This window comes from Equus asinus, chromosome 18, assembly GCF_041296235.1.
Source record: "Equus asinus isolate D_3611 breed Donkey chromosome 18, EquAss-T2T_v2, whole genome shotgun sequence".
NCBI lineage: Eukaryota > Metazoa > Chordata > Mammalia > Perissodactyla > Equidae > Equus > Equus asinus.
This window is the reverse complement of record NC_091807.1, coordinates 35983643-36009290: the sequence shown is the minus strand read 5'-3', so window position 1 is coordinate 36009290 and position 25648 is coordinate 35983643. Positions and strand designations below refer to the sequence as shown.

The 25648-nt window shown below is 44.8% G+C and overlaps 1 protein-coding gene across 11 annotated transcripts in view; it reads right to left on the bottom strand.

The window, feature by feature from the left end:
• The window catches only part of B3GALT5 (beta-1,3-galactosyltransferase 5), a 44219-nt gene extending 21459 nt beyond the window's left edge, over window positions 1-22760 (bottom strand). For 4 of the 11 annotated variants that reach the window (XM_070488911.1, XM_070488913.1, XM_070488912.1 and 1 more), the window contains exons 1-2: window positions 22241-22760; window positions 3418-3496 (exon numbers count right to left, since the gene is read on the bottom strand). The gene's annotated coding sequence lies outside the window, so the exon portion shown is untranslated. Of the gene's footprint in view, window positions 1-3417; window positions 3497-22183 lie in introns of all 11 variants that reach the window. The other 7 variants (XM_070488916.1, XM_044750945.2, XM_044750944.2 and 4 more) reach the window with 5 other exon arrangements.
• Window positions 22761-25648: the final 2888 nt, after the last annotated feature.

Genomic DNA, 25648 nt, shown 5'->3' with positions numbered 1-25648 from the left:
TCACCAGTTTGGACCCTGGGTGCAGACCTATGCACCATCTGTCAAACCATGCTGTGGCAGGGGTCCCACACATAAAGTAGAGGAAGATGGGCATGGATGCTAGCTCAGGGCCAGTCTTTCTCAGCAAAAAAAAAAAAGAAAAAGAGGAAGATTGGCAGCAGATGGTAGCTCAGGGCTAATCTTTCCCCAAAAATAAATAAATAAATAAGCTTTGAGGGGCCAGCCCAGTAACTTAGCAGTTAAGTTCGAGCTCTCCTCTTCAGCAGCCTGGGGTTCGCTGGTTCAGATGCCAGGCACGGACCTAGGCACTGCTTCTCAAGCCATGTTGTGGCAGGCGTCCCACATACAAAGTAGAGGAAGATGGGCAGAAATGTTAGCTCAGTGCCACTCTTCCTCTGCAAAAAGAGGAGGCTTGGCTGTGGATGTTAGCTCAGGGCCAATCTTCCTCAAAAAAAAAAAAAAAAGCTTTTGATTACTTCAGTAAGCTAAGAGTTGGGGCCTTTCTTCTGACCAAAAACTAAACAAATTAATAACACAGCAAAAAAGTAGAATGTCATTAATGAGGTTGCTGATTATTCTGTGCAATTAACCACTTTAGAAAAATTTGGAAAAGCTCTTGGATTGCCTGGGTCTGGTGACATTAAGGAAGGATAGTATTCTTACCCCCATACAAAACACCTTGAAAACAAATAAAGAGACTTCTCCCAGAGAACACTTCCTGCTTATTCCGGATGCCTATGCCCAAACAAATCTAGAGCCAGAGAATCTAGGCTGCTTGAGTGACATCTCAATAAAGAATTCGAAAGTGACAGGAAGTCAGCATGCAAACCACATGTACGGGTGGAGAAAGAAGAAAGATAATTAAAACAAGGAAATATCATCTTTCTGTAAACTATGGCCTGCCCAGATTCCAAATCATATGAAATGCCTCTTAAACAAGAGGCAATGAAAACAATAGCCAGCAATTCAGGTTGGACTGTGCTGCACGCAATGTGTATCTTGACTCGTTGAGGCATGAAATTTCATTTCTTGACTAACAAGTTCAGCCGATCTTTAAGATGACGATCCACGGATCCACCAGGCCCCCATAAATCAGCTCACGTCCTGCCGCATCTGTTCCAGCTGATCTCCCTTGGCCTCTACCTTCAGGCCACACTTGTTCTCTTTCCACTCCTTGAACAGACCCATGCGTTCCCTCCTGTGCAAATGTCCCATGCTGCGCGCCTTTCCCGGGGCCTCCTCCACCTTCCACCCTCACCCCACTTCTGCTCAGCAAACCCTACTCACCCCTCACGCCAAGTCCTCAGCAGAGCCGTTCCTTCATTTACTACTCGCGGAACCCACTGTCTGGTATTTTATCAGTTTCATTAACAGGACTGTGTTTTATTATTTCTTTGTGCCAACCTTGGACTTCTGCCCACCTTTCCCACTGGTTGATAACGCCAGGACAGAGCAAGGGTCCTTTTCTGTATCTTTCATCACTGTAGCATCTGTGGATGCCCAGTATTTGCCACATATAAGCCCAAAGGAAAGTTATTTTTAATTGAGGTCACACTGGTTTATAATATTATATAAATTTCAGGTATACATCACTATATTTCAACTTCTGTACAGACGGCATCATGTCTACCACCAAAAAGCCAGTTGCCATTAGTCACCCTACGCTTGTGCCCCTTTACAAAGGAAAGTTTGGAATGAACCAATGAGAAGATGTCCATGTCTCCAAAAGCCAAATCATGCTTCTTTGCAACATTTTCTTACATAAAATCTCTCACTTTATATGGCATCTCCTAGGGACCAAACTGTTTTGCAAAACTTTTCAGTGCATTAGGTATTTTTGCTTTATGTGCATTTCATAAGACTTCAATTATTTCTCAGAAGAAACGGAATCTGGCTTATTTCAGTGGAAGAGGAAGCAACATCAAGCGTTTCACCCCCTACTGCTCACACTGAAGAGGCTCGTGGGTTATTAGAGGCAAAGAGTGGAGCGTCATTAGGACTGTTCAGAAACACAAGTCAGGATGCTTTAGCATGAAGAGGAATGAAAAGCTGTGCAGAGAAGAAAGACAGGGGAACCAATGGCACATACAGAGCATTAATTCCAGCATTTGCCTATTTGTGCCAGGAGGGAGGCATAGAATGATCATGCGGATGGAAGATAATCTTCGTTCAGCAAATAAGGCATACACAATAATAAAGAATGGCTGTCCAGACACAAAATTCAAAAGCACACGTGATTTGTCAACACAGCAGAAGTGACACTCTCAGAAGCAGTAAAACCTCTGTAGGGCAATCTCCTGACCTTCCCTCTCCACGTCCCATGTCGACCGCCCTCAAGCTGCTGCTTCCTGGACTGCAGGAAGTGTTCCTCTCCACAAACAAGGACACTTAGCCATGCCCCTTCTTGGTACCACCACAGCCCCTTGCACAGACCTTTACCAGATCGCTGTCAGAGTACAGTTATCTGCTTATACATCGCTCCCCCACTTTACTGCAAGTGGCTTGGAACAGGAAATACTTTATTCATGTTTATTTAAATCTCCACACCTCATACCATAGTTTCACATAAGAGATGTTCAGGAAACATTTACTGGGTGCGTGAATAAATATTTACTATTCTGAGCTGAACTGTGTTCCCCCTAAATTCATATGCTGCAGTCCCAACCCCCAGGATCTCAGAATGTGGCCTTACTTGGACATAGGGTCATTGTAGATGCAATTAGTTAAGATGAGGCCACACCGGAGGAGGGTGGGCCCCTAATCCATGACTGGAGAAGAAATTAGGACACACACACACACAGAGAACACCATGGGAAGACGGAGGCAGGGATTGGGGTGGTGCTTCTACAAGCCAGGGAACCTCAAAGACTGACATCAAACCCCCAAAAGCTGGGAGACAGGCCTGGGGCAGAGTCGGCCTCACAGCCCCCAGAACCAGCCCTGCCCACACCGTGACCTCGGACTCCTGGCCTCCAGACTGTGAGACAATCCATTTCTGTCATTTCAGCCACTCGGTCTGTGGCCCTTTGTTACGGCGGCCCTCAAACACGCACACAGTTACTAAGTGAATAAATGGATAAAATGACTCAAAGCAGTTATTCCCTGAAGATCTGCAGTGCGCTTGCTAAGCAGCAAGCACAATGGCAGTATTAGGTGGAATTCCGCCCACAAGGAACATTGTATTTAGCTCTCTAAGTACATGCTTCCTCCTCTCTCTATGAATATTTTGAAAGGAAAAATGTTTTTTTCCATATAATTTTTCCCCATTCGAGTTTTACTTCTGTTTGGAGAAAATCGACAGGCAGGGTCAGCTACCAAAGAGGAGACAAATTGTTACATTCAAGACTCGAAACCAGCTGGGGAGCTATTTCCATGCAGCTGCGTCCCATCATTCCTTGGGTTCTTCTGCTGCCTTACCTCCCGGGGACCGCCTTCTCTCCTCTGGCCACCTCTAGGCAATCACAGCTTTGCAGTGAATCTATAGAAAGCAGCTTCCCTGAAATGGAAAAAGAAAATACAAACACGTAAACATCATCTCCTCATCAAAGGCAAGTCCTCCTCATGTCTTTCACTCTCTCACTTGAAAACCCAGCACAGGCACCAAGAATCGATGGAGGAAGGCAGAAATGTCTGAGAGAGAAGGTTCATTGACCCAGGTCACCAATGCCCAAGAAGTCCTGAAGAAGGCACTGTCCTGGGAGTGCTGGTGGAGTGTGGCTGAGCCTGTCAATGGGAGCATTAACAGAACCAAGACCCAGCTGCTCAGCAATTTCCCCCTCTGACATTTGGGTTTCTTGTGGAATCTGCTTCCAGCTTCACTCACATTCACTTTACTCAAAATCTGGCTGAAAGTAAATAGCTTTCATTAAAGATAACTTTGGCAGGAAAACCACAGATTTTAATGTGAAATGATTCACAGTGAAAATATGACACTTTTTAAAAGCTCGTTAAAATTGTTAAACATTGATGGGTTTATGAGAGAGGCCTACTGTTGCACTCAACAAACCACTTCATTTCTTCACCGGTATCTGGCTTTGAGCGCTGTGTTACAGAACAAGGTGGGGCCACTGTCCTGTAAAAACCAAAACTGGCGATGTGCCCTGAGAATTTTATTGAGAATATATATCCTACTTGAATAATAAAAAGAAACAGAACATATCAGTTGGAGAAACAAGAACTCAGATTTAGACTAAAATAAGTGACTTATAAACACAGGTTTCAAATCCTAGTCATTTTCATTTTAAACCAGTATCTCCATAATTGTAACTACACGTGCTTCTGAATTTCAATGTAAGTGTAGACAGACTTAATAGGAAAACGAGAGGTCATCGCCCTGGCCATAGAGCACTACAGCTAGGAATTAACATTGTTTAATCATCAAGTCATCAAAAATCCCAAACAATGAGAAATAAAGAAAATTAACCTTGAGGTCAAAGGAGAAATAATAAATGTGCAAGAATAGATTACTTATAAAACAAAACAAATGACAACACTAGATAAGATTCTTTTTTTTGATAAATTCTTTTTTTTTCAAAGATTGGCACCTGAGCTAACAACTGTTGCCAATCTTCTTTTTTTTTTTTTCTTTCTGCTTTTTCTCCCCAAATCCCCCCAGTACATAGTTGTATATTCTAGTTATGGGTCCTTCTACTTGTGGCATGTGGGACGCCATCTCAACATGGCCTGACGAGTGGTGCCATGTCCATGCCCAGGATCCGAACCAGTGAAACCCTGGGCCACCACAGCAGAGCACGCAAACTTAACCACTCGGCCATGGGGCCGTCCCCATAGATAAGATTCTTTAGGATGAGTTCAAAGTCACTTTCAGAGGCAAATGTAGAGCCTTATGTACTTTCATTATTAAAGAAAAGAAAGAAATGGACTAAGCTCTCAAAGAATTTAGAAACCAAACAAAAATTATAGAAAAGAGCGAGAATAATAAAACTAAAAGCAGGACTGAATTAATTCAAACATGAAAACAAAGTTTCACAGATAAATATGCACCCATTTTCTCTCTTTAAAACGGACTAAGCTCTAGCATATCTAATAAATATAGAAAGAAAAGGGCGCAGGAAGAAATAAAACGAGAAATGACACATATGGAAGACGGATGATGTTAAGAGTTCGGTATTTGGAGCCCCGGGGAACTGGGTCAAATCTTAAGTCAGTCACTTATTAGTTATAAGATTCGGGGCATGTTTACCGTCTTAAGACTCAGTTTTCTCTAGATGAGAAATGGAAAACTTACAAAATGAGAAAATAATACTAACTACCTCTGAAAGTTCTTGCGAAAGTTAAATAAGTACTTCACAGTACCCAGGAACTAGTAAACACTCAAGCAATATCCTAGATCACTCCTAAGACTTCTGTGATTTTACTCTGTTTGATTCATAAAGCCCTACAATTCCTTCTTCTCGGGATATAATCACTTGACGTGGCCCAGGTCCACCGGCCGGGGTGACATTTGTGATTTCATCTTCAAAATAATGCAATTCAGAGCCTGGCCGGGTGGCATAGTGGTTAAGTTCACACTCTCCACTTCAGCAGCCCAGGGTTCATGGGTTCGGATGCCGAGCATGGACCTACACACTGCTCATCAAGCCAAACTGTGGCAACATCCCACATACAAAAAATAGAGGAATATTGGCAACAGATGTGAGCTCAGGGCCAATCTCCCTCACCAAAATAAAAACGCAATTCATAGAAATTGGTGAAAGGTCCAATTCTTCCAGATTTGAAGAGGAACTGGTATGGCTGTGTAGGAGCTGGTGAGGGGGCAGCTGACATGGAGGGATTTGACAAGGGTCAAAATGTCCTCCAAAAAATACGTCCTTACAGCACAGTTTTGTGCTACAAGAAGCCTCCTACCAAAATGTAGAGTGGTGACCTGGTTAGAATCTGCCTGCACAAAGGGGAACATTGAAATGGCAGGCATGAGACAATGTCCAGGAAGAGAATGATGGAGAGCAAAGAACAGGATTTAGAAAACAAGAGTGAGAAGGGAGAAAAAATGGAGGTGAAAAGGGATCAATTGGATATATAAGAGAAAAACCAGATTAACATCCAAACAGTGGCTAACATGATACTCCCTGGTGCCAGTTACTGTGCTAAGCACTTATCACGTGATCCTTATTCAGTCCTCACCACGCATCTAGAAGGTGGGCGCTAATGTTCTCTCTTACAAGGAGAAACCCACAGAGTAAAGTAAAGCCTGGGTCCTAAAGTGAGACGCTGGTCAAAGGCAGCATCCGCATACACACAGAGCACCCCAGGGTCCACAGTGCTCAACCCCACTGCTCACTCCCCCTCCCCGTGTCACAGGGAAGCGTCCTCAGGGACCAAAAGAGGCTAAAGAAGGAAGGAGTCATCATCAATGTTCATCCTACAGAAAATTAGGGAGCCAGAAGCTCTCAGACTTCCAAAATGCAGCTTCAGTGGAGTAACTGTGGCTAAAATCAGAGAGCAAATGACAATCCTTTAGAAGGAGAAGGAAGGTGATGGGAGCGGTTGGCTTAAATAAAACTCTCCATCCAAGGAACCAACAGCTATAAAGAGACGATGGTCCAAAACCTGGGATGTGGAAACGGATGGAACAGAGCTGTTCAGTCAAGCCTGAAAACAGGACAAACCAGCACAGTAATAAATGATGACTGATGGAGGACTAGGGTGGGGAGAAGGAAGCAGAAAAGAGAGAAACGCCGGGCAACCTCTTTCCCAGAAGTAAAGCTCATGACTGTAAACATCTTATCTGTTAACAAGTAGGGATTTGTCAATAACAAAAAACAAACAGCCTTATTAAAAAATGGGCAAAGGACTCTTCTCCACAGAAGATATCCAGGTGACCCACATGCACATGAAAAGATTCTCAATATCACTAACCCCTAGGGAAATGCAAATCAAAACCACAGGGAGGGGCCGGCCCCGTGGCCGAGTGGTTAAGTTCCCGCACTCCGCTTCAGCGGCCCAGGGTTTGCTGGCTGGGATCCCGGGCATGGACATGGCACTGCTCATCAGGCCATGCTGAGGTGGCGTCCCACATGCCACAATTAGGAGGACCCACAACCAAAATATACAACTACGTACTGGGGGGCTTTGGGGAGAAGAAGAAGAAGAAAAACAGAAGATTGGCAACAGTTGTTAGCTCAGGTGCCAATCTTGAAAAAAAAAACACAGTGAGATACTACTTCACACCCACTATGAGGGCTATCATAAAAATAAATTATTAAAAAAATTAACAAGTGTTGGCAAGTATGTAGAGAAATTGGAACCCGTCCTTGTGCATTGCTGGTAGCAACGTAAACTGGTGCAGCACTGTAGAAAATGGCATGGCAATTCTTCAAAAAATAAAGCATAGAAATTATCACATGATCCAGTAATCCCATTTCTGAGTATCTGCCCCAACGAAATGAAAGCAGGGACTCAAACGGATATTTGCACACCCGTGTTCGTAGCAGCGTTATTCACAAGAGCCAAAAGGTGCAAACAACCCAAGTGTCCACAGATGGAGGAATGGATAAATAAAATGTGGTACATTCATACACTGGAATAGTAGCCCTAAAAAGGAAAGAAATTCTGACACAGGCTACAACACGAATGAACCTTGAAGACAGTACGATAAGTGAAAGAAACCAGTCACAAAAGGACAGATACTGTATGATTCCACTTATATGAGGGACCTAGATAGTCAAATTCATCAAGACAGAAAGTAGAATGGTGGTCACCAGGAGCTGAGCACTGTGAAAAGAAGTGACAGATACAGGGTTTCCTTTCGGGGTGATGAAAATGTTCTGCAACTAGATAGTAGATTTGCTTGCACAACATTGTGAATGTACGAAATGTCATGGAATTGTGGCTAAAATGGTCAATGCAATTTATGTATATTTTACCAGGACAATGAAAAAGAATTTGGGGTTCACTGAATTGCAAACTTAGTGGGTAAAATTTATAATACTGATATTACACTTCAATAAAACTATTAATTAAAAAAATAAAAAGAAAGAAAAGAATCAAGAGTTGAAGGGAAGCGGAGATCATAGCCGGAGGGACTGTGGAGTCCTTTCTGTCCGTATTGGGCAGGTTTTCCCTAACTGTGCCCCACCAGACTTCAAGAGGACCCGTGTGTGTTTGGGGGCAGTGAGGTGGGAGGTGGGAGAGAGGTGGGATCGCAGATTGGGGGACCATCGGATTCAACAAAATTAAACAGGCTTCTTAACTGTAGGACTTTGGGGAAACTTTACAAAATGAACATGTAGAGTGAATCTCAAAAAGAAGATTCATAGGCAGGTGGCCCACATTTCTTTGATCTTAGAACAGTTTGTGAGGAACACATTTTACAGACCCATTAAGAAATCAAATGGATAAAGAGAAGATTGACGGTGTGGCGGTGCAGCTGAATCAAGAGCACAGCTGAGACAGGTCAGCAGGAGAGTGAGAACCACCAGGCTCGATAAACCTGAATAACTAGGAACCAACCGCGTGAAAAATGCCTTCCTAACATCATAACTCTTCTTCCTCTAACCATTTAAATCTCCCACATGGTCTCTGGCATTATCGGTTTTCATTAGCCTGAAAAAGCTCCTCCATTTTACCTGATGGAAGAACCTGTGCTGACCACTTGGCTTCTGCACCCCACAATTACTACAGATGACCCAAAAAAGAGCATCAATCAGACAGGTGTTAACAGCATGTGTCAGAGGTCAGCAAAGTGCACATGCAACATTAGACTTGAGTGCCACACTCTAAGTCTAAAATGGGAAGCGTAAGTCTGTCAAAGAACAACTCAGAGAAAATTACTTCTTTTGCATGTAGTTTAGTTATCTTTCACGGAAACGGTTTTCTCCTGTGGGAGAGTCAGCTGGTAAAGTGACTCTCAGAGCAGAAGCAAAAACAAGATTTACAAGAGAGTGAGGATGGGGAGGAAAAAAACAACAGTCTTGGAGTAATGAATCTTATTTGCACATTTCAGGGGGGTAACCCGAGTTAATAACTAGCAAACCGGGAATTTGGGCATTTGGTCCCTGAGAAAGCCAAATAAAGTTATCAAAAAAAAATCCAACATCAGTCATTCATGGATTCTCCAGAGATTCAGCTGTGGAGCATTCATGACAACTCGGATCCACAGAATGTCGACCACCATCCTTCCACCTACACCTCCATCTTAGTGAGGCCAGCTCCCTACCATTTATTTGCCTCATTCAAAATTCTCAATTCCTTAATTCATGTCCAATTATAATGGGCATCTGTTTCTCTCCAAAGATGCCAAACAACTCGGAATTCTGCCAGACTTTATACAAAACTGGGACATAGAACACCCGCTCTGACCTACTGCTAATGGGTTGAATAATGTCAGCAACTATTTTTGCTCAAATGTGTAATAGGGTATTGAGACATTTGTTTCTCTACTTTGTCCACACTGAAATGAAGCAGGAAGTTCAAACTGGCCAAAAACATACAAGCAACACCAAACCAAAGGGACACAACTCTTGGCATACCCCTTGAAAGTGGTGGCCATGAAAAACCACCAAAAACAGAATTTTACACGTACCCTTTATGGGGGAGGTGAAAGTGGGGGAAAAGGTGAGGAAGTGAAATTCATAAGTCTTCCTTGCCTCCCTTCCAAGCCGGAGCAAAGGGAGCAGAGGTGGTCCACAGGAACCTGAAGGAAACGATCCTGTAGGGTAAACTGAAATTCAACCTGCAGCCTTGCCTTTGCACATTCCACAGAGAGAAGGAAGGCCCCACTGAAAGGAATCTTCTGCCAGAGCTAACTGTCTCCAACCACAACCAGGACTTACATCAGAAACTTATCAGAAAGTGGATGTACCAGACACCTCAAGAGGGTCAACTTAACCTTACAAGAGTTCTTGAAGAAAGGAACAGAAGGAACAGCAGAGAAGAAATATGAGAAGAAATATCAGCAGAGAATGTTCCAGAACTGAAGATATGAGTCCTCAAATCAAAACTGCACCCTAGGGGCTGGCCCTGTGGCCATGTGGTTAAGTTCACATGCCCCACTTCGGTGGCCGGGGTTCAGAGGTTCAGATCCTGGGCGCAGACGTACACACCGTTCACCAAGCCGTGCTGTGTGGGAATCCCACATAGAGGAACTAGAATGACTTACAACTAGGCTATACAACTATGTACTGGGGTTTGGGGAGAAAAAAAATGAGAGAGCAGAAGATTGGCAACAGATGTTAGCTCAGGGCCAATCCTCCTCACCACAAAGCATTAAAAAAAAACCCTGCACCCTAAGTACCCAGCATGATAAATAAAGATAAATCCACACCTCAACACATCACAATGAAACTGCAGAACATCAAGGACCAGGAGAAAGTCTCAAAAGTTATCAGAGAGAAAGGCAAATTATCCACAAAAGCCTGACAATTAGACTGACAGAAATGTCTCAGACCAATAATTTAAATCAGAAGATGATGGAATGTGATGTTGAAAATGCTGGAGGGAAATTATTGCCAATCCAGAATTTCATACCCAGTTAAACTAACATGCAAAAGCAAAGCCATAATTAGGACATTTTCAAACACACAAATAGTATGAAAGTTTACTGCCCATATAGCCTTACTAAAGAATTATAATGGATGCACTTCAGCAAGATGTGCAAACCCAGGCGTGTGTCAAGAGACACAGGACACAACAATAAGCACAGAAATTGACCACATATGTGATTAAACTTAACTAATTTATGTCCATAAAAATAATTTTTCATGTTTAAAAAGTTAAAACCAAAAGCTAGGCAAGAGCTACAAAATAAAGGAGAGAAGTTGTTTGCTAATTAAAGTATGCTAACATCCTTGTCATGATAGGGAAAATGATAGAAATACTGAAAAACTTTATATATGGTTAAAATACATGACTCAAAATTGAGGATAATCACTAAAAGAATGGAAATACAGTCCACAGCTTGCAAACCAGCAAAAGGGGAAAACAGGAACACAGAAAACTTTATCAATTAACAGGAGAAAAAAATGAAGAAAAGACAACTAAAGGAAAAAGTTGGTAAGGAGAAAACACATGAGATAATAGAATTAAGTCTAAGTATCTCAGAAGCCACACTTATTATAAATGGACTAATCTCACTTATTTAAAAACAGAATTTATCAGACTGGCAAAAACAATATCCATCTCTATGGAGGTTAAAATGACACACCCAAAGGAAAGGTACAACGATAGGTGGGAAAGATGCCCACAAGAACTAGGAAGGTGGGCGGTGCTGAGAGGGACCCCAGTGCAGCCACATGACACAAGAGAGAGCTCAGGCCAAAAGCATCAATATGACACAGCATTCACCACATCATCTTATGACACGGAGCCTTTATAAACGTGTAAGCCTTCACAACACAGTCTCAAAACACGTAACACAAAAATTGACAATATTACAAAGATCAACTGTATTTTTCCACCTTCCTCTCAAAATGTATAACAAGGGCAAAACAAAAAATAGTAATAATAATGATTTGATGAAGAAAACAAATAAACTTCATTTAATAAATACGTAGAGAAAAAGAGAATAACCATTCTTTTTAATTGCACATGTACCATTTATAGGAACTGAAAATCAACATAAAAACATAATGGGGAAAAATGCATGTTTTGAAACTTTTAAATCTATATGGGAAATAATTTATAAGTTAAAGAGGAAATCACAATGGATATTTTAAAACAAACAAAAATGAAAGAACAACTTATCAAAGCCTGTAGAATGCAGCAAAAATTTCTTAGGAATAAATTTATAGGGCAAAAAAGAAGGATTTAAAATAAATTAAGTATGTAATTCAGGAAGCTGGAAAAAGAAAATAAACATTAAAAGGCAAGAAAAGGGGAGAAATGGTAATATGAGTCGCAAAGAATGAAATGGAGAATAAAACAAAAAAGATCGCTCTATACTCAAAAACTATTTATTAGCAAAACTAATAAAATAAATAAAGCTCTAGCAAGATTTAACTGGAAAAGAGAAAAGATGCCAAAATAAACCAAATTAAAAAAGAAAAGGTCCACAACCAAAGAGAAATAAAATTTTTTTTAAATCATAATAGAATATTATGAACAACTTTATGACAATAAATTTCAAAACCTAGATAAAATCATTTTGTAAAAAATCACAAATAACAAAGTTCACTGAAAAAGAAACAGAACTTGAATAAGCAAATAACAATTAAAGGCACTGAATCTGTAACCAAAATCCTACCTGCCCCCACCCCAAAAGACAACTCAAAAAGATTTAGAGGTGAACTTTACTGAGTTTTAAAGGAAAAAAAATCCTTTTTTACAAGCTGTTTCAGAGAAAAACAGAAAAAAAATTCAACTTCAGACAGAGATAGTAAAAAGAAAAGAAAATTATGAACAACAGCTCTTTCAAAAAAAAGTTCCTAAATAATTCACGAGATTATCATTAATATACTATGCCAGTAAATTAAAGGAAGAAAAAATACATGATTCTCTCAACAGATGCAACTAAAAAAAATCGATAAAATTCAGCACTGATTCATGAGAAAGAAGGGAACTTATTAACTTGACAAAGAGTATTCATTAAACACCTAGCCTAAGTATCATACTAAATAGTGAAACTTAAAAGAATTCCCATTAAGGTCAAGATCACAATACAGATGTCCACTATTACTGATTTATTAAACACGGTACTCGAGGTCCTAGCCAATCCAATAAGACCAGAAAAGGAAATAAGAGGTATAAGAATCGGAAAACTAAGAAATGAAGATATTCTTCTTTACAGACAATATTGTATCAGACCAAATAGTCTAGGTTATGCCACAGTTAACAAACAACCCCAAGAAAAAACAGCAAGTTCATTTTCACACAGGTCAGGTCCTCTGCTGATCTAGACTACTTCTGAAGGCAGCTGTCCTCCAAAAGTTGATTTATCATTTTACGGATCTTACGACATGTTCGCATCAATATGTGCTTACACTAGCGAAGCAAAGAGAGCTGGAAAATCAAGCACCTACAAGTAAATCCCTCAGGATTCATCGCTTCAGCTCCCACTTCATTGGCCAGAAAAAGTTATATGACCGTGTCTAACTTCAAAAGTTTATGAGGCCAACCTGATGGTGTAGTGGTTAAGTTCGTGCACTCCGCTTCAGCGGCCTGGGGTTCACGGGTTCCCGGGCACAGATCTAGCACATCGCTCATCAAGCCATGCTTGATACCCCACACACAAAATGGAGGGAGACTGGCACAGATGTTAGCTCAGGGCCGATCTTCCTCACCAAAAAAAGAAAAAAAAAGTTTAGAGAAGAAAAACCTCCCACATGCTAGGAAGACACAAATAACCAAAATATCTAATACAATTATCTATGCAAAACATTCAAGAAGATATATATATAATCTATCAGAACCAATAAGAAAATTTATCAAACTTCTGTGGTATTATTACTAAAAAGGCGTAACTTCAATCTAATCGTAAAAAAAAGTCAGGCAGAGCCAAGCTGAGGAACATTCTACAAAAATAACTGCCCTGGATGCTTCCCAAATGTCAAGTTCATGAAAGACAAAGAGAAACTAAATAACTACTACAGATTAAAAGTGAATAAGGAGCCATGACAACCAAACGCAAACAGGACTCCGGCTGGGATCCTAGACCACAAAAATGACACTAGCAGGAAAAATGGCAAAATTCAAACAAGGTCTGAAGATTAATTAAGAGTCCTGTGTGAATGTTCATTTCCTGATCTCAATAACTGAACTATTAATGTTAACATATTAACTAACCATGTAAAGGGAAAGCTGGATAGAAGATATACAGAAACTCTCTCTACAATTTTTGCCACTTTTCCCTAAGTCTAGAATTCTTTCAAAATAAAGACTTTTTAAAAGCAGCAACAAAAATGTCAATCACAAGAGCATCAAAAACTATGAAAAAAAACTATAAAAAAAGGTATCAAGGACTGAATCTAACCAAAGATGTGCAAGACTGCTGGATTACAAAATGTTATTAGAGAACATTCAGGAAGGCGGTTCAAGATGGCAGCACGGGAAGATCCTGAACCATTTCTTCCACCGAAACAACAAATCCGCAGCTACCTACAGAACAATTTCCCCTGAAAAGAGCTTGAGAAGTAGCTGAACAGCTATTCCACAACGAGAGATGAAAGGGGACATCAGGTAGGGGGCAGAGGCGGAGATGAGGTCTCACAAAAAACTCCACCCCTGGCGCACTGACCCACAATCGGGATGAAGCTCAAAAAAAACGGAGCTTCTCCCTAAGGAACAAGGGGTTTGTGCCCCACATCAGGCACACCAACCCTGGGGACCTGCAGCGGAAGGAAGGACAAGCTCCCACAACATCTGGCTTTGAAAATCGATAGGGCTGATGTCCAGGAGAACCATAAGACTGTAGGAATGGAGACTCCATTCTTTTTTTTCAGACTGGCCCTGAGCTAACATCTGTTGCCAATCTTCTTTTTTCTCTTCTTCTTCTTCTCTCCAACACACATAGTTGTATACTCTAGTTATAAGTTCTTCTATGTGGGACGCCGCCTCAGCACAGCTTGATGAGCCATGCTAGGTCTGTGCCCAGGATCCGAACTGGTGAAACCCTGGGCTGCTGAAGTGGACTTAACCACTCGGCCATGGGGCTGCCCCAGAGACTCCACTCTTAGAGGAGAATCCTGCACCCAGATTCACTCGCCCAGGACCCAGTGCAAAAGTAGCAGTTTGAAAAGTGCCTAGACCTAAATACATTATAAAGAGAAATAAGGTGGGAAAACTTGTTCAATATGTCATGACTTAGTGTAAGGCCATACCAATTAAGTCTGAGTATTTGTGAAGTATAGACAAATAGACCAAAGTTATGGACTGAATTACATCCTCTGCAAAAAGCTCTAACCCCAACACGACTATATTTGGAGAAAGGGCTTTTAGGGGGTAATTAAGGTTAAATGAGCTCATAAACTGGGATTGTAATCCAACAGGATTGACAGCCTTATGAGAAGAGGAAGAGAGAGCAAGCTCTCTCTCTCCGCCATGTTGAGGACACAGCCAGGAGGCTGCCACCTGCAAGCCAGGAAGAGAACTCTCACTAGGATCCGAGACGCTGGCACCCTGACCTCCCCCTTCCAGCCTCCAGAACTGTGAAAAAATAAATTTCTGTTGTTTACGCCCCTAAGTCTATGGTATTTTGTTACGGCAGCCTGAGCAGACCAAGACACCAATAAAACAGAAGAGACAGCCCAGAAACAGATCTACACATATCTGCCAGAAACGGCATTACGAATCACCAGGAAAGCACCGACTATCGATTTAATGATCTGGAACTACTGACTATTCCCATGGAAAAATCAAATGTGAATCTCTAGCTCATCACATACCAAAAGCAAATCCAAGGAGGATTAAAAACCTAAACATGAAAAGCGAAACTCGAAGACTTTTAGAAGAAAATATATGACACTATCTTTAAAACCTTAAAGTGGGGGAAATTTTCTTAAGACAGAAAAAAGCACAAACTGTAAATGAAAATTTGGTAAATTTGACCAAATTAAAAAAATTGGTCAACAAAAACATAAAAACACAAGCCACAGACGAGTAGATGATATCTGCAATGCATATTATAGAAAGGAAGGATCTAGAATTTCTAAACGAACTTCTATAAACTAATAAGAAAGAGATACCCCCAGATGGAAGATGAGCAAAAGGTATGAACAGGCCATTCACAGAATGGTTTTTACATATATATAAACATACACGAACACATATATATTTTGTTTTTAGTATACATACATATATATGAAAAGATGCTTTACTGGAATCAGGCAAACGCACATTAAAACAGCCAGATACTATTTCATACCCACAATATTTACAAAAATGTAAAAGTCCAATAATTCTAAGTGTTGGTGAGGCTGTGGAGAAACAGAAACTGAGAGACCTGGTTATACAGCAGATGGGGGAATAAACTGGCACAGCGACCTGGGAGAGCATTCTTCAGTATGGAAGGATGGAGACACGCATGCCCTTTGACTCGATTATTCTTTTCTAGAGACATACGTAAAGGAAACTCATACGTGTGTGCAAAAGGAGACCCAGACCGGAAGGTGTATTATAGCATTTTTATATGAAAAATGAGAACCATCAAAACATCCATCAACAAAAGGACAGTCAAATCCATCCTAAGATAATCGTGTAACGTAATTTTACGCAGCCATAAAAATGAATGAACTAGACCTGTGTGTCTCCACATGGATAAATGTCAAAAAGACCACAAATGAAGAAGAGTTGCGGTAACAATAGGACAGTAGGAAACTATTTTAGAAAGCTTCAAAAATGGAACACAATACCATACATTCAGCCTGGATACCCGCATATGCAGTAGTGATGTCAATACACGCAGGGGAAAGACAAGTAAGAGTTCAGGAGAGTGAGAAGGGAAGAAAGGAGGTCCAGAGGCCTGGGGGGTGGGGTGCGGAGGGGGCATCAATGATGCTTTGAAATCGTGTTATCTTTAAATTAGAAGCAAGTACGTCAGAGCTCAGCAAAGCTGGGTTGTAGACTCATACGTGGTTTGTCTGTTACTCTTGACTCTTCTGTCTGGTTGAAATCATTTAAAACTTGAAAAAAAAAATTAATACCTCCAAGCTACATCCTGAATTTGGAGGCACTCTGAAACCTGAGTGTACCCTGAAAGCCACGTTTAACAAAATTACAGGAAAAACGAATAGAGACTAAGTCTACTAATCATAATTATCCACGATTCAAGCTACACCCTTTCCTCCCTCCTACCCTCAGGCAAAAGAAAAGCAGGTACAAAATGATATCCAGCACACAGATTGAAGCTCCGAGAAGAAAACAGACAAATTTCACAGACGGAGAGAAGCAATCCAGGATAATTCAGCCAAATTATATCCAAGGAGACAACTGAACCTGCCCTTGTTAAATATACTGGACATAAAAAGGAATGGCAGAGAAAATATGCAAATCCACTAAAGAAAGCCAGGGGAAAGCAATGGGAAGGAAGTGTGCGAGAAAGACAAATAAAGAAGCCGGGCTGGAAGAAAATATACTCCCGGATGTGGGTTAAAAGCTCTCACATTGGTCCTGGTGAAAATCAGTAAACACAAGACAAACACCCCTGGATGGATATTTCTCCATCCCTGGGTCCATCCCTACATGGAACATTTTTAGCCTTGAGGTTGATGTGGAAGATTTCATTAGAAACTGGAAGGATGAGTACTTTGAAACAATGATTTTGAAACTGTCTGTGTCATCCCAGGCACTTACAGCTTTACAAACGTGGACCACACTCTAAGCAACCCAAAAAAAAGTTTTGAGGGGCTGGCCCCGTGGCCGAGTGGTTAAGTTCACGCGCTCCGCTGCAGGCGGCCCAGTGTTTCGTTGGTTCGAATCCTGGGCGCGGACATGGCACTGCTCATCAGACCACCCTGAGGCAGCGTCCCACATACCAAAACTAGAAGAACCCACAACGAAGAATACACAACTATGTACCGGGGGGCTTTGGGGAGAAAAAGGAAAAAATAAAACCTTTAAAAAAAAAAAAAAGTTTTGACACTAACTGACTTGCCGCCACAAGAAAATAAGAACGTGATATTGGTGAAACAAGAAAGGAAACGTGGGAGGACAAGGCGAAAGAATGAGATTAAAAAGGGAACCTGCAAGAGGTCAGGAACCGATAGCCAAAACACCTCTATGAAAAAAGAATCCAGCAAATAAATTAGAAATAGCAAGAAAAAGAACAGACAGATTTGTAAACTTAAGTGTAACGCCAGGGATGGCTTCAGATAATTACGGAGAGTCAGAGATTAAACAAAATGCATGGGGACCAAAATTTAGACAACAAATTAAACCCTATGCCCCTGACATCAGTCATTTTATTCAAGCAATTCTTCTGTTGCTCAAAATAGCTTGGGAACATTTTTTGGCAATAACTTTCAAAACCAAGGTGTTTTTTTTTTTAAATCATTAAAAGAAAACTAGTTTCCTTACTTTCTTTTCATACCTCATTCTTGATCCAAAAGAATCTTATTTGGCATGAGACAGCGCTTGGCGCTGAATCGGAAAATAATAACAATAGCTATAATTTATGTAAGACTTACATATCCTGGCACTGTTCTAAAGCTTTATCTATATGAAAGCATTTAATCCTCATAACCACCCCTATGAAATAAGTGCTGTCATAATCTCCCATTTCAGTTAAGGAAACTGAGTCACAGAGAAATTAAGTAACTTGCCAAACACCTGGCAGAGCTGGGCTGTGAACCCAGGCATCGGGCTCCAGAGCCAAACCCTTTATCTCCATGTGAATATTTATTGAAGGAGTGAATGGATAATCAGCTACTTTATTGACCCAACTTGGTCCCAAACGACTTCAGGCTTTTTTTTCTTCTATTGAGGATATGGGAAAACGTTCAAAATAAGATATAAAAATTCTGGTTGATTTGTTTTTCAAATGCCTCATTACACAATACTCAAATCTCCTAATTCTGGTTTTCCACTGAAGGCGACATTCGTTGTCAAAATCTCTATAAATCATCTTTCCAACCCCTTCACCTTGCCTCTCCAGACACAAGCTCTTAATCCCTTCATAGGCAAAGAAAATTCTTGTCAAAACCTGCAGGAGCCCAGCCACGAAGCTTGAACGGACTTTAAGCTCTGAGGTACCCTGTCGTCATGCCAAGGGCAAAGGAGAAGAGTCTGGAATTAGGAAAGCTGGGAGGAGCCCTCACACACCCAAGGGGCTTTCCTGGGAGCAAGGAGGAGAAGCAGAGGCACGCCATGGGGAGCAGAAGGGGAAAGGTCAACCGAACACTACAGGAGGTTACAAACCTGGGGTCACCCAAAGGCACCAAGGGCAGGGGTGCAGAAACAAGGCTGCGAGCTCCTGACGGTTGAGTTATATTCAAGGGACAGGGATGTGGCAGCTCAAGGCCCATCAGGTTCATCCTTGTCAGCATCCCAGGCATCTGGAGAGGCTGACAAAGGCCAAGCAGCGTTTCATGGCCATTGGAACCAGGATTGAGGACCAGGATCCAGTCCTGGCAGAAAACCAAGTAGAAATTTGATCAGAAGCCGGGTCAAATGGATGAGCATCCTGGGGAGGCGAAGGTTTCCCCTGGGACAGCAGTGCCTGGCTCGGAGCCCAAGGCCAACTGCATGCCCAGGAAGGAGGTGATGGAGACCCTGAAATCCTTCCAGGGTTGAGCTGAACTGGCCTGAGTCTGTAGCCGGTCAAGCAGGACTGAGGAAGGAGGGCTGAATGCTGGCGATGGATGAAAGGATAGAGACTGTCACCCACGCGAGGAAGCTGGGCCAGGTGCGTACAATCTCATAAAATCAGACGTGAACGATGAGCCTTGTTCATTCAAGCTACCTACTAAGAAATCCTACAAAAGAAAGGATGCCCTTATCTGGAAGAAGCTTTGCAAAGACAACACTGTCCTTGTCAATTTTTTGAGGTGACAGCTTAGTGAAACATCTTTACATTCTGAGTCGCATTTCCAGGAGCTAAATGTCAGTGGACTCTCTGCACATATCAGAGTCTAATTATTTTTTGTTTTACCTAACAAAGGAACGATATAACATGAACTGACTTGAAAAAAGAAGGAAAATAGGAAAGAAGAGAGAAAACAGGTCTTAACAGATACGCATCCATTCCTTAAAAGGAAGATATAGATATTTTTTTTTTGCCATGCTGTACATTACATCCCCAGGACTTATTTATTTCATAACTGGAAGTGTGTACCTTTCAATCCCCTTTACCCATTTCACCCACCCTCCCCACTCCACCTCTGGCAACCACCAATCTGTTCTCTGTATCTATGAGTTCAGTTTTTTGGGTTCTTTTTAGATTCCACGTATAAGTGAGATCACACAGAATTTGTCTTTCTCTGTCTAACTTATTTCACTAAAAGGAAGATATGAAATGCTCTCTCTTTGAAGCGATTTGTATATGACATGTACCTGTTTAAGAGGAAGCACCATAAAAGATGGGCGTATCCTAGACTACATAACTTAATTGAAATGTTACATGTAAGGATGGGCAGAATCAGCATGCATTTACCCACAAACATGACTCTAGGAATTTCCTGTCTATAAAACACTCTACACAGCAGACATTCCCCACCCCCAGCACTCATTGGAATATGATACTTCCCCAGAACCCTATCTTCATTAAATTCTACTCCTCCGTCTCAAGAAGCCAGGGCAGAAACAGCAAACGAGAGGGACATGGAGACAGGAGGTGATGTTAATATTTACAAAAGGCAAATTCATAACAAAGATGTTTTTCAGTTTGCCGTGCTAATACAAAGGAAGAGTGAAAAATAACTTCACAACATCTGATCACTGCAGATGTGGAAAGGGTTTTCCATAATTGGATGTTGTATTTATCCCCAACAAGTCAGACACCTAAACAAAAAAAAAGGTGAAACAGAAACACGATTTAAAAAAAGGTAAATGCAATATTTGTCGTGCATATTTACGACACATGTTACACACACACATACACACACCAATTGGTAGAAGTGTTGTTAAAAATGTTGATTATAAAATCTTAAGGCGCCTCACTGCCTTGAGGAATGACCTGAAGAGACTCGCTGCCCGCCCTCTCTACGAAGTCAAAACCCTGCGGGCACTTCTTAGTGAAAAGATGTCTTCACCATATTGCCCGTCAGCCCCTCCACAACTCCCACACTCTGCTGGGAGCTGTCTGTGCAGAATGCTAGGCAGTTGATTTTTTTCTTTTTATATTGGGTTATTCATGTTAACTGTGAGGGGGAAAAAAAGGAAGATTGGCAACAGTTGTTAGCTTAGGGCCAATCTTCCTCACCAAAAGAAAAAAAAAAAGACAAGCAATAAATGCAGGAAAGATGTGGAGAAAAGGGAACCCTTGTCCACTGTTGATGGGAATGTAAATTGGTACAGTCGCTATGGAAAACAGTATGGAGGTGCCTCAAGAAATTAAAAATAGAACTACCATATGATCCAGCTATCCCACCTCTGGGTATATAATCCAAAGGAAAGGGAAATGTTATATCAAAAAGATATCTCTACTTCCACATTCACTGCAGCATTCTTCACAAGAGCCAAGCTATAATAGCCAAGAAACAACCTAAATGTCTGCAGACAGATGAATGTTTAAAATCCTGTAGATATATATACAAGGAATATTATTCAGCCTTAAACAAGAAAGAAACCCTGCCATTTGGGACAACATGGATGAAACTGGAGGGCATCACGCTAAGCGAAATAACCCATAAAGAGAAAGACAAACACTGCAAGATATCACTTACATATGCAATCTTTAAAAAGGGGGGGAGGGTTAAACTCATAGAAACAAAGTAGCAATAGCCAGAGGCTAGCGGGTGGGAGAAATAAGAAGAGGTTCTAAGGATCTAATGCATAACACGATGACTATAGTTGACAACACTGTACTATATAACTGAAATTTGCTAAGAGTACAACTTAAACGTTCTCACCCAAAAATAAATAAATAAATACACTGTTAGATCAAGTTTGATGAAATTTGGTCTGTAACCATTTTCTTTTCCTTAATTTAAAAAGAAGACAGAGAACCAGCCTGCAATACGCGGGGATCAGAAGGGCCAGGCGGTCAAAAGAGCCCCTGGTCCCCCGCCTCACCTTTCCCAGGGCGCCGTCCCCACGCCCCCCGCGCGCCCAGCGCCTCCCGCGTTCCCCTCGCCGGCACCACGGGCCCGCTCCCCGCGCGCCCGCACCTCCCTCGGCCTCCGCGCTCCCCGTGCCCTCCGGCCCCCGCCTCCAGCGCCCGCACCTCCCCCGGCCCCCAGCTCTCCTCGCGCCCCGCCTGCCGTGCCCCCGGCGCCGGCACCGCCGGCACCACCTGCGCCCCCCGCGAGCCCGCATCTCCCCCGGCCCCCGCTCTCCTCGCGCCCCGCCTGCCGTGCCCCCAGCGCCAGCACCGCTGGCACCACCTGCGCCCCCAGAGCCCCGCGCGCCCACAACTCTCCCGGCCCCCGTTCTCCCCGCGCCCCGCCTGCCGTGTCCCCGGCGCCGGGACCGCCGGCACCATCTGCGCCCCCCGCGAGCCCCCATCTCCCCCGGTCCCCGCTCTCCTCGCGCCCCGCCTGCTGTGTCCCCAGGGCCGGCACCACCTGCGACCCCCGCGCCCCCCACGCCCCGCGCGTCCGCACCTCGCCCGGCCCCCGTTGTCCCTGCACCCCACCTGCCGTGACCCCGGCGCCGGCACCACCTGCGCCCCCCGCGCCCCGCGCGCCCGCACCTCCCGGCTCTCACGGTGCGCCCGGCACTCGCTCGGCGGCCCGGCCGGGCTGCAGCCGCAGCGAGCTCACAGCCGCATCGCGGCGAGCAGAGCCGGGGACCCGCGGCCGGTCCTCGGAGGAGCTGGGTGCAGGCCGAGCGCCGCTGGCCCCTCCGCACGGCATTTAGGAGGTGGGAGGAGCGGCGCGGCGATGTGCGCAGGAAATCTGATAGGTTCAGGAGGCGGGCGGGCGGAGGACGTGGGGCGCTGCGGCTCGGGACGGGGGGGAGGGCTCCCCGAACCCCGCCGCCGCTCTCTCCGGGCTCCAGGAACTGGCAGGACCCTTATGCTGGGTGCCCGGGAAGGCGACAGGAACTGTCTGCAAGGTTCCGCCTCCATAGACCCAGGGCAAGAGCATCTTTCACCAAGCACCAGACATTCACGATGGTGGAATTTGCTCATCTCCCCTTAGGCCGATTCTTCGAGTTCCTCGTCCTGCCTTCCCCGTGGACGGTCCCAAAGTTAACTTTGAAAACATTCTCTGTGCCGGGAAGGCAGCGCGGTCCTGTGCTTCTCAAATTCAGTTGGCTTTGAGCAGTGTGTCACGTTCTGATAACAGGATGGGGCGTTATGGGGGCTGTGTTGGGGAGCCCACAGGTGGTGTATCAAATGAAGGTTACGCAGATTCTAACCCGCTCAATGAAGAGGCACGAGCCCTCCACACGGGGTCAGCAGGTAGTTCCCTCAGCACCCAAGCTCCCCGCTTGGGGAAGTGAAACCCCAGGGTTGATGAAGGCGCAATTTCAGTATACCCACACGAAGGGAGTCAAGTCTCCTGATTGATTACTTACAGATCCCAGAAAGAGGGGGCGGGCGCAGGCGCAATGAGCCAGGGGGCGGCGAAGCGGGCACGTGTGCCAGGAACGCTAACTCAGTCCGCCAGCGAGGAAGGTGAGGGAGTGAGCGGTGAGACAGACGAGATGCTGCCAAAGGGATGCCAGCTTTCTCTGGCGGGAAAAATATACATTTTCCATGTACAAAAATATACACATATATTTTTTAAGAGTTAGGGGCATATCATTGATCATCTAATTCATTGATTGTCAATCCTGGCTGCGCGGTACGATCGCCTGGGAAGCTTCGAAACTTCCCAATGCTCGGGCCCCCTACCCCAAGCCAGATGATTTTGACTTCTTTTCCTTAATCTCCTCTCTGCAGTAGCTTCAGAACAATGCCAGGCCTGATTTCCCCCACGTTAGCATGTGGTCCTTCTTGCGCAAAGATGAAGTGAGCTAATGGGGGGATGGGGCGTGAAGAAGACCCCCAAATATTTAGCGAGATGGAGCGCCCAGGCCCGAAAGGTGTAGAATCGTTTCAGAGAAAGGAAGAGGCCCGGGGAAGGCGCGGGGCGGGCGGAGCCGGCGCCCTGGGAAGAGGCTGATGAGGAGGAACGTAGGAGCGGGGCAGCGCAGCCGCCGGCCTGGGTGATTAGACTCCCCCGCGCTTCGGCACCGCGCTCCGGCTTTCCTGCAGCAGGTTCTGCAGCACGTTTCCTGGGGTAACCAAGTGGGCCTGGAGCGCTCTCGGCTGAGCGCTCTAACGGCGCAGCCAGGCAGGATGCAGCCTCGCAGCCCTCAGGTGGGGTTGGCGCCAGACCAGAGGGTGGATGAGGTAAAGCGTGCCCTCTCCTTCCCGGAATCCCCTCCCGACCTGCCTCCCTTCCCTAGCGCCTCCCCGTCCGCTCCCTAGCAACACCTCTGTCAGCCGCAGACGCCTTAGTTCAGACGGCTCCCGGACTTGCTTCAGGCACCCCGAGCATCCCGAGGGGCCCAGAGCCAGGGCAGGTGTGTTTTAATCGAGGTGAGGCGAGCTGGGATGGTGCAGGACCCAGAGAAGGGGGCCTGGGGAGGACGGGACTGAGGTGCGGAGGGGCAGCGTCCCAGCAGGGCCTCTGCAAGGAGATGACGTTCCAACTGAGCCCAGAATGATGAAAAGGCCACGAGAAGGTGAGGAGAGAGGCTTCCAGGCAGAGGGAAGGCCCTGAGACAGGAACTTGTCTGCCCCTGACTCAGTATTACCGTGTGGAAAGTGGGCTAATAGAACAGGCAGACGAGGTAGGTCCGGGTGCACAAAGGGCCCCCGGACGAGAGCTCATGTTCTAAGGCACTGACATTGGCCTCTGCTGGGCTGCCATGTCCCCTGCACAGTGGAGGGGATCTCACCTGTGAGCCTTGCAGACCACACCCCTGAGGGAACGATTTTGTGGGGGCAGTGGCACCACTGCCCCACGTGTCCCCCACCCCCACCCCGTACCTTCTCCAGAGCGTGGGACCCTGACTGCTGCTCAAAACGTCCAGCCTTCCCAGGTTACTGACCCAAAACAGGGGTTGCCAGAAGCACCGCTGACGTTTTTGGTCAGACCAGTGTGTTGTGGGGACTGTCCTGTGTGGTGGAGGGTATTTAGCAGGATTCCCCAGCCTCTACTCACTAGACGCCAGAGCACATCACACACACGTGTGCACACACACACAGACACACACATGCAAGTGGTTGTCTCCAGATGTTGTCAGATGTCCCAAGAGGAGCAAAATTGCCCCCCGGTTGAGAACCGCTGTTCTGACAGGAAGGAACGGGACCGAGTGCCCCACAAATTGCTACAGAACACATCATTATTAGTGATGGCCCCATGGAAAAGGGCCACCTTCCAGATACATAATAGGGCCCTGGCCAAAGTCCTCTCCCTCTGGTGGCACCAGCCTCCTTGTGCTCCTCGAAGGAGCAGCACTCATTCACATCTCTGCATCCACGTGCCTGTCTTCCTCCCTCTGTCTGGAATGTTCCTCTCCCAGATGGCTCTCTGCGGCTTCGCTCAGACCTCCACTCAGATCCGCCTCCCAGGCAGGCCTTCCCCCAGCACAGGCTAATGCACACGCCCTCCTGCCCTCGTCACCCCCATCCCGTGACCCTACTTGGCCCAGCATTGCTGCCCGACATCGCCGAGGCCATTTGCTCCTTTGTGTGTGCCCTGTCTCCCCTTCCAGAACAGGACTTCAGGCCAGACCACCACAACCCCAGCAGAGCGCTCGGCCTGGCAGAGAGTGCATGCTTGAACAATACCTGTTGAATAAATAAGCGGGGGAATGAACAAATGGCAGAAATGTGTGCGGCATCTGGAAGGAACGGAGAAGGCGGGGAGCTCTTGGTTGCCATTGGGTTGGGTCTTGGGGAGTTGTGGGAGGCACCGAGAGACCCCTTCCCCCTCATCCCGGCTGGTGATCACAGGAGGTGGGGGCGTTGCCCCCTTCTCACCCATGTCAGAGAGGTTAGAGCTGCTGCTGGCAGGAAACCCTGCATTTCCAATTACAGGACCTGGGTGGAACCAGCATCTGTGGCTGACAGTCCCAGGGACCCTCATGCAAATTTGAAGAA